The sequence below is a fragment of the Erpetoichthys calabaricus genome, chromosome 18 (assembly GCF_900747795.2).
Source record: "Erpetoichthys calabaricus chromosome 18, fErpCal1.3, whole genome shotgun sequence".
Classification (NCBI taxonomy): Eukaryota; Metazoa; Chordata; class Cladistia; order Polypteriformes; family Polypteridae; genus Erpetoichthys; species Erpetoichthys calabaricus.
The window spans coordinates 21,708,818-21,721,912 of NC_041411.2; the positions used below are offsets into that span (position 1 = coordinate 21,708,818).

Genomic DNA, 13,095 nt, shown 5'->3' on the forward strand with positions numbered 1-13,095 from the left:
TTCATCAATGCAATATCCCATCAAAAACCCTACTCACACAGCAGGCTGATCAGTACACTGCTGTGCAGGTCAGCAGATTCAGTTGCTAAAATACCTCAGGAGGGTAGACAAGGCACCTCAGCAGGCTACCATACTGAAAGTAGCACCTGGAAACAACAGAGAGATGTGGACAGCACCTCAGTGACAAAAATTACCTTAAAGGACCTCCTTAAGGACAGCAGCAACAATGTGAGGAGGCCTATACAGGCAAGCACATCAGTGTCATGGGAGTAAATGAGGCACAAGTGTGAACATTGGCCACATGAGCTGTGTCTTGGTGGGAACATACTGGAGTATGACCAGTAGTCAAAGGTACCAATGCCTTTAGAGCAAAAGAGGCAGAAGTCCTTGTAGAAGTTGTGGCCATAGGGACTGTACCATAGTGGGCAGCACACAATGCCTTAATGAAGAAAGTGAGCACAGTGGATAGAGACTCAATAAAATAGTGAGTTAGGACATCAATGGAAATAATAGTCAAAGGGGGTATTGCATAGGTAGAAACTCTTATCCCAGTGGCTGCATGCCTTGCATGAGACACCAGCACTCGGATGTTTGGGGAATTAGTGATAGTGAAATGAGAAAGTGGCCTTTCACAGATATCGTGAAGGAGGAGGAGCCTGTAACAGGAGATTAAATCAGATGACAGAGTGACAAAGCTAACAGGGCACAGACAGAATTTAAAAATACCCACACATGTCAAAATAGAGTAGTAGGTGAGCTTTGTATAATTACTGACACAGCAAGGTCTGTATAGCACACAGCCCCTCAGGGTGACTCAACAGCAGCCATAAGAATCACACAACAGCTCTCCCAGCAGGGCCTGGCATGCTGCCTTTGCCACTCTAGGGTGCTTTCAAGGTCACAGTTAGTGATGCAATAAGGATTGCTGAAAAAGCTCAGCATCACTGAACAAACACATGAGGATTCTGGGTACATAAGCAGGGCCATGTGGCATGGGATAATATAGGACAGTTGGGGCTACCGTTAACTGTGAAAATACCACTTCCATCCAGGAGTGAACACACAAGGATACATTATCAGCAATTAATAATCTCTTTTTGGTGATTTTCCAATAAGTATATCTTTTTATTCTAAATCATCCCTAAGACAATATAATACAAGACTCCTTCCTTCAGCATTTCTTTTTGATCCTGATTTTTTCTGCTTCTTTATGTTATGATGAAAGATCCTTTATTGCCTTCTGTTAATGACCTTTTGTCTATTAACTACGATTTTTGTCTGCTGCCTTTAACCTTGTTGTCTCACAACTTTTACTTTATTTATTTAGTACACTTTTTCCATCACAATGTACATAATACATATGGGTCTGATGGGTCTATTGACCCTATGGTATCTTCTGTCATTCATATTGGTTTACAATTCCTACACAAAGTGGACTTGCCTCAGCACAGCTTTTAATGCAGTGGTCCAAATAATGCTGTCACTAAAATCTAAGGAATTGGGACTGTTTAATCAATAATTAGGCTTTGAATATTTTATTTATATATTTCTTCTAAACAGATAGTAGTCAAGTTGCGTAAATAGGCAATTTTCAATGCTGATGTCTCTCTGGGTTGTGTGCTTATCAAATTGTTTTACTCTCTGTTTACCAATGACAGTAGTTCAGTTACAACAGTATTCGTACTAGAAAATATGCTGAAGATGCTAGAGTAAATGGTCTGAACAGCAACAATCACTGTACAGGGAGGGCATTAAAAAGAATGTCTAAAAAGATTGTGCCAAGATAATAATAATCTTTCCCTGAATATCAAGAAAAGTAAAGAAATTGTGTTTGTCTCGAGGAAGCAGCTTGCTTGTCCTTTCCCCTGCAACTGAAATGATGACCACAAACTGTTAAAATAATTCTTAAAATCTACATATGAACATATATACAGTTTTAAGGGTTAAATGGACAGTGATTTTTCTGTGCATGTTTAAGATCTTGGAAGGAGACATCTGATATTTTGTAGAACTGAAACACTTAATACTTTCTGAGGAAGCTATGGCAACAACATTTACTTGGTGCAGTGAGCACTCAGGTTTAATGTGAGTAGCACCGCTACCCCTGGTTAACTTTTACTGCTGTACCATTTGTGAATATAATTAATGAATGGGTCACAGACTGATATGGCTACACATCAGTTCATAATCACAAGGCTGCTCAATGCATTGTGTCCATAAGCACAGAAAATTACTGGAGCAGACTTGCCATCCATCGAGGGCACATACATCAAACACTGTCATATCAAAGAGCTCAGCATTAACAATGACCCCAGTCATCACCTGCTAATGTACTTTGTGTTTGACAGGCAAAAGTCACAGGACCAGGACATAAAATCAGTCACTACAGAAGCAACTACCCCTGTACAGAATGTATTTTAAATAAAATGCTTTGTTAATAACATTTGAGTTTTTTTATTCAGACTGCATTTTATTATATTTTATTTTTATTATATTTTTCTAATTATAGAAGTGCTGCATGTTTGGAAATGTATTTTGTGTTATTCTGGGAGATGTCTATTTACGAAGGTTTGTAAACATTTTAAATTATTTTAAAAAGGTTTAATCTTGTTTTTGTTCTATGTTTACACAAGGGATAGAAGTCATGTGACCATGGTTACCACACACCTTTTGTTACATAAACCGTACAATGGCATATCCATGTTTCAGTATCCCTCATTTGGATAAATAAGCAAAGACTTCAGCATAGTTAATTCCTAAGCAAGTAGGCAGAGTGTTTGGTATCATTTTGGTTGTTGAACTACCTTTGTGTCTGACATCCGATTCTCCAGCTTGCTTTGCTTCCCTTATTAGTCTGGCTTTGTCTCCCTCTCTATCCCTCACTGTCTCCCAGTTATCTATTTTCATCTCACAGTAATACCTTTTGACAATGCCTTCACTACACTAATGTTGGAATTTTTCTTATAATTACTTCTTTTGTCCCCTAAAACCCTTGTGAAAAAAAAAGTTAATACATTTCTGACAGTGTGCAATAATGTTGAATTTGAACTTGATATAGACACTACTCCATAAAAATACAAAAAGTGCAGTACACAATACACTGAGTGACGCCTCCTGTGCAGGCTTTAAAGTCTAGAATGACAAAATCAGGAACTAAAAAGAAAGTCTAAACTGGGAAGTCAACAATACGTATCATCATACTGAAAGCAACCATAACTTGTAGTCAAAAACCAGAAACTAAATTGGCATGCTTGAATACTAGAATACACACACACACAAAATTTGATTTTCTTTTAAGAATACACAAACTCAGACAATCACAAGGTCCCAAGGGCCTTATCTCCCCCTAGACCTGAGATATCACATCTTCCTTGCCCCTCAACATTGATTATAGTAACCACAAAAGAAATGAGTACAAAAAGGAAAATGAAATGGTATCACTAAAACACAGAAAATTATTTCAATTTAGTACCATACAAAATAAAATACTAGCGGCGGAAATGGATTTGGCAACTCAAAAAAATATAAAAAGAATAAAAGCTCCAGAAAAATAATATTGTTTAAAAGTGCAAAAATGACATTTCATAACACCATGCAAAGACATGAAAAATGCAGTATGCACTATACTTGTCTACTTGCAGAAGCACTTTTTTACATACATATGTCTGTCACATGCTCACACAATTAAAGTTCACTTCTTAACAAATACGCACTGAGCATGCCATGACAGTGAGGAACCATAGATATACTTTTGGGATTGTTTTCCCTTCGTTTCACCATTTTCAAATGTTCTCAGCCTAATTTACTTATGTTAACATTATTTGAGGGCATTAAGAAACTAATTCATAAAAGTTATACAGTTTTTCATAGTATTATACACACATACTCATATATACATACACACACACACACACATATACAATATTATATAAATTATATTTACACACACATATATACACACACGCACACAGTTGTCAGGCACCAGCACTTAGGGGTCACCTTCAGGGCTCTGAGAAGGAGAGCGATACCATCCCGGACCAGAAGAGGGCATCATCAATAATGCAGTCTTCTTCTCTATTCACAGGCCTGAAGCTCAGCGGCTTCTGCATCTCACCTCTTCTAGACACCAACACATTGAAAGGCCACACTGACCGAAAGCCGGCATTCATTTGAAACAGGAATTCAGTCTATGCACTAGACACTCTTCTTCTGCCTATTACATGGACATTCCACCTTTTTTGTGATCTTTACACATCTGTGTGGGCCAGAACTTATTTTTGACCTTGTTTTTTTTTTTTTTTAATTATATGGGGTTTTGTCAGCTAACATTAAAACACTCTGCTTTTAACCTTTGTCTTTCTCTTCACAACAATATTTAACAGTTCATACACATACACTCCCACACGTGAGTTTGTATGTGTATAAATACATTGACATTTATTTATTTGGCCAATGCCTTTATCCAACATTTGAGATATAATTGGTTATGTTTCTTTTCCCGGTTGGAACACAGACAGGTCAAGTGACTTACTCAGGGTCACACAGTGTCAGTAGTACAATTTGAAGGTCCAAAGTGTTAACCACTGTGCCGCACTGCCTGGGAATATTACACAGCACAGGTGCAACCACATACTACACACGTAAGAAGACCCCATCTATCCATTCTCTCAATAAAAGATTCTGGGTGCAGAATCATCTGGCATGAACACCAGGCATATCGCAGTTACTAATCATTGATGGAACTTGAGTCATTCACAGGCCATATTCATACACACACTGGGCCAATTTTGAGTTATGAATTAATTTGCATGTCTCTGTAATTTCAGTACCAAGAGAAAAAATAATGTACAGATTTCATACATTGAGTAGCTAGGGTGGGATTTAGTCCAAGTATCCTGCAGGCATGAAGCAATGATGCTAGCTACCATGCTGATGTCTTACATGCAAACTGAACCAGTTCTCACAGCAGTTTCAGGCACACGGGTTCTACAATATTTTGATTCACAGTGAAACACCTTCACAAATACACTAACACGTTTTTGTACATATCTCACATACACAAAACTAAGTAGAACTGTTCAAATAGAGGTCCACAATTGGCAACATGGATGTGTCCATACCTACATACAAACAAATACATACACATGCACATGCTGACACACAATGAGGCAAATATAGGCACACTCTAGTCTAAGTGCTGTAATCAAATCAGCCCTGCTCTCCAACAGCCCTCAGAGTGAGAGGCACTAATAAAATTCCAAGACCTCTTGCTGCACCCCATAATTATAGCTGCATATAATAATAATCCTGCTTCAGATCAGCAGGGAGAGCAGAACTGAACTGGAGTTAATAAGCACTGAAGCAGCGTATTACACAGGCCAGCCAAGCAGCTTATTTCCGGCAAGCTGTCCTAATTTGCCAGAATAGGAACAACACCTCCAAATTTGCCACCATTAACCCCACCTTGGACGCATGCTCACCCATACTGCAGTAAGAGAAAATTTACAAGAATATATGTTTATAAAATGCCCTTCAAGTGCTGACCACACCACCAAACAATGCACAAATATAAACATCAATAAAAAAAGGAGCCAGGAAGTAGGAGCAGGCATTATTACTGGCAGTTTATCAGATACTTGACACTTACATCAGATTGGGCAATTCTGGCACAAAGCATCTCAGGCACATCATGACAAAGGTAAGCATTTATAAATATTGGGTATAGGACAACACTAGGAGTTTGTATCCTGAAATGATGTGTCAAACAGATTCATGATGTACATCCACCAACCTGTTCAATTCACACTGCTCATATAGTGATTTCTCAATAAAATGAAGCATAACAATTGGGGAGTAAACAGTGAAGGTTTAATAACAATTATTAAATTAAATCTGGGGGTTGGCAAAAAAGGTCATGTGTCAACCCAATAAAACTATCACCTGAGTCTGCTTTCAGGCATCACATTTGCACTGTATGTGCTCTTGCTGATTTATGACAGCAATTAGCACCCACAGAAGGAACCAAGCTCTTCATTTTCTCTTTTAAACACTGCAATCCAAATAACAGTACAGCTTACACTTTTTTTAAGAGTGAATAATTAAATCTGTCTGTAATAGAGACGGAAGGTTTAAAAGCCAAAAATTATTTTTTTTAAATACTTAAGAAAGGCCTCTGCCTAATCCTGGCTGAACACAGACAGGCGCCCCAGACTGTTTACCCAAAAGCAGCTACGACTCTGTTGTTTTAATCTCTATCTGTAAGACAATCTTACAAGATTAACCAGCACTGCTTCCTCGCCTTTTAGAAAAATGCAGACCACATATGTACATGTGCTCAGTGCAAAAGGTGATGACTGTGGTATGGACCAGGGGGATGGTGGAGGGGGGGTTTGGCATTTATAACTGAAATACAGAATGTGCATTAGGACAGGAAATTTTTTTTAGGACTGGCATGGCTTCATTCACCATGATAAATTCTGAACTTATTCCAAAACGACTTTGTGATTACAGATGTACAGTGTATCATTAAATAACATTTTATTGTATGACATAGATCTTTAAATCATTTCTGCAAGAAATAAGAGGATACTAAAAATATCAAAGCACATTCACAAATTAGTGGTTCTTCACTAGTTAAGCACAGTGTTTCTTAACCACCGGGTCACAACCCAAATGTGGGCATCACTGGGTTACTAGCAGACAAGAACAAAACAATGAAAAAAACTTTGCTTCAGCTACTAAAATGTACCGAACAGCTCCACAATGCTGCATGATATGTTTCCCTGTCTCTAACTTCATTTCACCAAGGAGAAACCAGCCACTTAGTCAATCACACTCGTTTCACCAAGGGGGAAATTGCCCTCTCCTGCTGTTGGATTACTGTCAGTCGGTCGTCATTGAACTTCAAAAGGTAAAAATGGGTCCAGAACCAATAAAGATTGAGAAACACTGGTATAGTGTACAGCACTGCTACACTAGGAGCAGACTATGAGGTATGTCTGAATGCAAGTTACTTCTCTATAACTGGAGACATAATGAAAATGCAACCAACGATAATCAATTGAAAAAGCAAAAAAAAAATAAAACAAGAGCTGTGTCTTGCTATTTCATTACCTTTATTTTGTGTTGTCTACTACCAGGATGCATTATTTTGCACAGTTCTTTGTGTTCATATTTTTTCTAAGAAACATGCTATATAAAATGTCACCTGGTTGACTGAAGCGAATTTCTACACTAAGGTGATACATGAACAGTTTGTTGGTACTGAGTGTATGATGTGCTGTTCTAAAGCGAGTATACAGTAAATGACTGAAAATTAGCTGGTTTATGGTACAAGCTTAGGAAACCCCATTTAACAGGCATTCTTTAACTAAACAAACAATAGGATTGTTGGTCCAGGGCAGACAGCACAATAGCAGCTTATTCCTTCAGGCAAAGAGAAGCTGTATAAGGAAGTGATCTTTTATTCACTGGTAGCAGGGTTCAGAATAAATGCCGACTTCCAGTCATTAGTGCTTTAAATAGGGAAGAGACCAGAAGGGGTGGGGCTTCTGGCAGTCAGGCTCAAGTGACATCACATGCCTGGAGCTTTCTTCTCCTCCACTCTGGGGCAATTAAGTCAAATGTAACTACTGCTTGTGTTACATTCAATTTCTTCCTTGTTCTTTTTACCTGATCACAGCTACTGGCATGCTACTGAGCCTTACACATGTGATGATATGTATGAATGGTATGTACTAATACAGTGGATGAGGTTCCAAGAATTAAACGTGCAAGACAAGTAGTGTTGGGAAGACAGAGAGATGCAATTGAACAAAGGGAAGCCCAAAGGAGCTTGATTTAGCATTGTAACGATGTTTAACTCCAAGATACAATTTACAGGTCTTCTATTTGGGTTGAGGTGTCAGTGACAATTCCCCAGAAGAATATTTGAAGGTTTAAATGCCCAAAATAGATGTATTACAGAATGTGGCTAACTATGTGCAAGGGTTTTGGTTTTTCTTTGGCCACAACAACCTAAATAAGTCAAAAGATTTTCCCCAGATGAAGAAGATGCAAGTCAAAAATACAACTGTTTTAAAACATGATTCAAAACAGTGATAAGTGGGGCTGGAAAGATAAGTACAGTATTTAGAAACCTAACAGCACTACATATAATCAGGCATAACTAAAACAAAGTGAAAAAGCAACAATATAAACAAAAAGTTCTAAGGTCAAAAATGACAACCAAAAACCAAGAAATAATAATACAGTAAAACAGAACAGACAAACCACCCCCTAACAAAAAACAAAAGCAAAATAAATAAGAAAAAGGTTACAAAAAATAGAACAAGAAACTTGATATAACAAAACTGATTTTATCATATGATTGAGTAACAGCATATTAATTAAAGTCTGTATAGAAACAGCTAAGATCTACCGATAAGGGCTGTGTAAATGCTGTTGCCCAGCAACAGCAGTGTGAATGGCATTCAGAGGCATGAAGCATGTGGCGGGACAGCTGTGTGCCTCTAAACCACTTATTGAGCAGAGGAAAAACTGAAAAGCTTCTAAACAGACATGAGAATACAAAATAAAAAAAGAACTGAACTTTTGCCTACACGAGGAAGCATCAAGTGGTCATCAAGTACGCTTTCCGACATTTTTTATGAATCCTTAGTTTTCTCTTGGTTGACACAGTGTATAATACTTATAACACATAGCTTTAGCATCCTGGGATCAAACTCTGGCCAATTAATTGTGTGGTGTTGGCACACTCTCTCCTGAGGTCAAGTGAGTTTTTTACACTTTCCCTTCACATCCTAAAGACTTGCTGGCAACTGTACATTTCCTGAGGAATGAAAGGCAAGGTGTGTGCTCAAGTATGTCATGTTTCTCTTTTAGGTTGTTTTTTATACCCAATGCATCCAGTACCAACTACATGGTAATGGTAGAAGTGTGTTTTTCCTATTCTATTCACTCTTCAGTGCTTACTTATCATACTCTCCCCAAACAAAGTCTATGACTCAAAAAGAAACCTTTTTTCTTTCTGATACAAGAAGAGAGAGCAAATATTGCTTATCAGACTTAGGATGCAGAACTATTCATAGATGCCAGCGACCTTCTTCTTTCGGCTGCTCCCATTAGGGGTTGCCACGGCATCTTCTTCCATATCTTTCTGTCCTCTACATCTTGTTCTGTTACACCCATCACCTGCATGTCCTCTCTCACCACATCCATAAACCTTCTCGTAGGCTTTCCTCTTTTCTTCTTGCCTGGCAGCTCTATCCTTAGCATCCGTCTCCCAAAATACCCAGCATCTCTCCTCCGCACATGTCCAAACCAACACAATCTCGCCTCTCTGACTTTGTCTCCCAACCGTCCAACTTGAGCTGACCCTCTAATGTATTCATTTCTAATCCTATCCATCCTCGTCACACCCAATGCAAATCTTAGCATTTTTAACTCTGCTACCTCCAGCTCTGTCTCCTGCTTTCTGGTCAGTGCCACCATCTCCAACCCATATAACATAGCTGGTCTCACTACCGTCCTGTAGACCTTCCCTTTCACTCTTGCTGATACCCGTATGTCACAAATTACTCCTGACACTCTTCTCTATCCATTCCACCCTGCCTACACTCTCTTGTTCACCTCTCTTCCACAATCCCCATTACTCTGGATCCCAAGTATTTAAACTCATCCACCTTCGCCAACTCTACTCCCTGCATCCTCACCATTCCACTGACCTCCCTCTCATTTACACACATGTATTCTGTCTTTTTCCTACTGACCTTCATTCCTCACTCTAGAGCATATCTCCACCTCTCCAGGGTCTCCTCAACCTGCTCCCTACTATCGCTACAGATCACAATGTCATCAGCAAACATCATAGTCCACGAGGACTCCTGTCTAATCTCATCTGTCAACCTGTCCATCACCACTGCAAATAAGAAAGGACTCAGAGCTGATCCCTGATGTAATCCCACCTCCATGTTGAATGCATTCATCGCTCCTACCGCAGACCTCACCACAGTCACACTTCCCTCGTACATATCCTGTACAACTCTTACGTACTTCTCTGCCACTCCTGACTTCCTCATACAATACCACAGCTACTCTCGAGGCACCCTGTCATATGCTTTCTCCAGGTCCACAAACACGGAATGCAACTCCTTCTGGCCTTCTCTAAACTTCTCCATCAATACCCTCAGAGCAAACATTGCATCTGTGGTGCTCTTTCTTGGCATGAAACCATACTGCTGCTCATTAATCATCACCTCACTTCTTAACCTAGCTTCCATTACTTTTTCCCATAACTTCATGCTGTAGCTCATCAATTTTATTCCCCTGTAGTTACTGCAGTCCTGCACATTCCCCTTATTCTTAAATATCGGCACCAGTACATTTCTTCTCCACTTCTCAGGCATCCTCTCACTTTCCAAGATTCAATTAAACAATCTGGTTAAAAACTCCACTGCCATCTCTCCTAAACACCTCCATGCTATGTCATCTGGACCAACGGCCTTTCCATTTTTCATCCTCTTCATAGCTGTCCTTACTTCCTCCTTGCTAATCCGTTGCACTTCCTGATTCACTATCTCCACATCATCCAACCTCTTCTCTCTCTTGTTCTTCATTCATCAGCCTCTCAAAGTACTCTTTCCATCTGCTCAACACAATCTCCTCACTTGTGAGTATGTTTCCATCTTTATCCTCTATCACCCTAACCTGCTGCACATCTTTCCCAGCTCAGTCCCTCTGTCTAGCCAATCGGTACAGGTCCTTTTCTCCCTCCTTAGTGTCTAACCTCTCATACAACTCATCATACGCCTTTTCTTTAGCCTTCGCCACCTCTCTGTTCACCTTGCGCCTTGTCTCCTTGTACTCTTGTCTACTTTCTGCATCTCTTGGACTGTCCCACTTCTTCTTTGCCATCCTCTTCCTCTGTATACTCTCCCGTATTTCCTCATTCCACCACCAGGTTTCCTTTTCCTCCTTCCTCTTTCCAGATGTCACCCTTCTTGCTGTCACCATTACTACATCTGCTGTAGTTTGCCAGCTGTGTGGTAACTCTTCACTGCCACCCAGTGCCTTAAACTCAACCTTGCAGTCTTCCTTTTTCAACTTCCACCATTTGATCCTTGGCTCTGCCCTCACTCTCTTCCTCTTCTTGATCTCCAATGTCATCCTACAGACCACCATCCTATGCTGCTTAACTTTTCCCCGGCCACCACTTTGCAGTCTTCAATTTCCTTCAGATCAACTCTTCTGCGTATGATGTAATCTACCTGTGTGCATCTTCCTCCACTCTTTTACGTAACCCTATGTTCCTCCCTCTTCTTAAAATAAGTATTCACCACAGCCATGTCCATCCTTTTGGCAAAATCCACTGTCCTCTGACCTTCTTCATTCCTCTCCTTGACACCAAACCTACCCATCACCTCCTCGTCTCCATTGTTCCCTTCACCAACATGCCCATTGAAGTCTGCTCCAATCACCACTTTCTGTCCCTTGGGTACACTGTTCATCACTTCATCCAAATCACTCCAAAAATCTTCTTTCTCATCCATTGCACACCCAACTTGCGGTGCATATGCACTAACAACATTCATCATCACACCTCCAATTTCCAGCTTCATAATCACTACTCTGTCTGACACTCTTTTCACCTCCAAAACACTCTTGACATACTGTTCCTTCAGAATAACTCCTACCCCATTTCTCCTCCCATCCACATCATGATAGAACAATTTGAATCCACCTCTGAGTCACCTGCCTTTACTCCCCTTCCATTTAGTCTCTTACACGCACAATATATCAACCTTCCTTCTCTCCATCATATCTGCTAACTCTCTCCCCTTACCAGTCATACTGCCAACATTCAAAGTTCCTACCCTCAGTTCCACTCGCTTTACTTTCCTCCTCTCCTCCTGCCTCCAGACACGTCTCCCCCCCCTTCTTCTCCTTCTTCTTCTTCGGCCAACAGTAGCCCAATTTCTGCCAGCACCCTGTTGGCTAACAGTACTGGTGGCGGTTGTTGTTAACCCAGGGCTCCAGTATGGAAATTTGTATTGTTGTCTGCATATTGATTTGGTAAAATTTTATGCCGAATGCCCTTCCTGGCGTAACCCTCCCCATTTATCCGGGCTTGGGATTGGCACGAAGAAACACACTGGTTTGTGCATCCCCTGTGGCTAGATGCCAGCGACCAAGGCCTTCAAAAACAAAGAGAATTTTTATGTATGTGCCATAAAAAGTTTTTGAACTCTCTTTGATGCCAGTTCTTGTTCTTAACATTCTTTCCACTGTGTTCTGTCCTTAGGGTCATGAAAGTGAGGTAACCATTTTATTTCCTAGCCTACACATCAGCAATTGATGTACTTCATGCTTCTACTTAATGGGTGCTTCATTTCTAAATCTCTGTTCTTGCCACTCCAGTTATTTGTGAAACTCATGTATGTGTTTTTTCCATCCATCCCTTATCCAACTGCTATATCCTAATACAGGGTCATGGGGGTCTGCTGGAGCCAATCCCAGCCAACACAGGGTGCAAGGCAGGAACAAACCCCGGGCAGGGCGCCAGCCCACCACAGGGCACACATACACACACCCACACACCAAACACACACTAGGAACAATTTAGGATCACCAATGCACCTAACTTGCATGTCTTTGGATTGTGGGAGAAAACCCAGAGGAAACCCACGCAGACACGGCGAGAACATGCAAACTCCATGCAGGGAGTACCCAGGAAGCGAACCCATGTCTCCTTACTGCACGGCAGCAGCGCTACCAATGCGCCACCGTGCCGCCCTATATGTCTTTTTTTACAAAACTTATTTTTCCAATTCTTAAATGTGTAATATCAACATCTAAGTCCTGATAAGAGTAGTTCAGGCAATAAAACTTCACACAAAGTACCCAGAGGTCATTTTTAAACATAAATGAACATATAGCTATATTGCTCAGGAAAAAAAAGAGTTATACATTAGTTAAAGCTGGCTAAGGCCAGCAGGCCAAGAAATCTGCATTTGGTTGCAGTCCAACTTGTGTTTAGTAAGGTAAATTGCCACAAACACATTGCATGTTAGGCACACGCATAACTTGTCAGTGCAA

General features: G+C 40.3%; 1 protein-coding gene across 22 annotated transcripts in view; it reads right to left on the reverse strand.

The window, feature by feature from the left end:
- Positions 1–13,095, reverse strand: part of arvcfb (ARVCF delta catenin family member b) — a 319,610-nt gene that overhangs the window by 121,467 nt on the left and 185,048 nt on the right. The gene's annotated exons all lie outside the window — the stretch shown is intronic.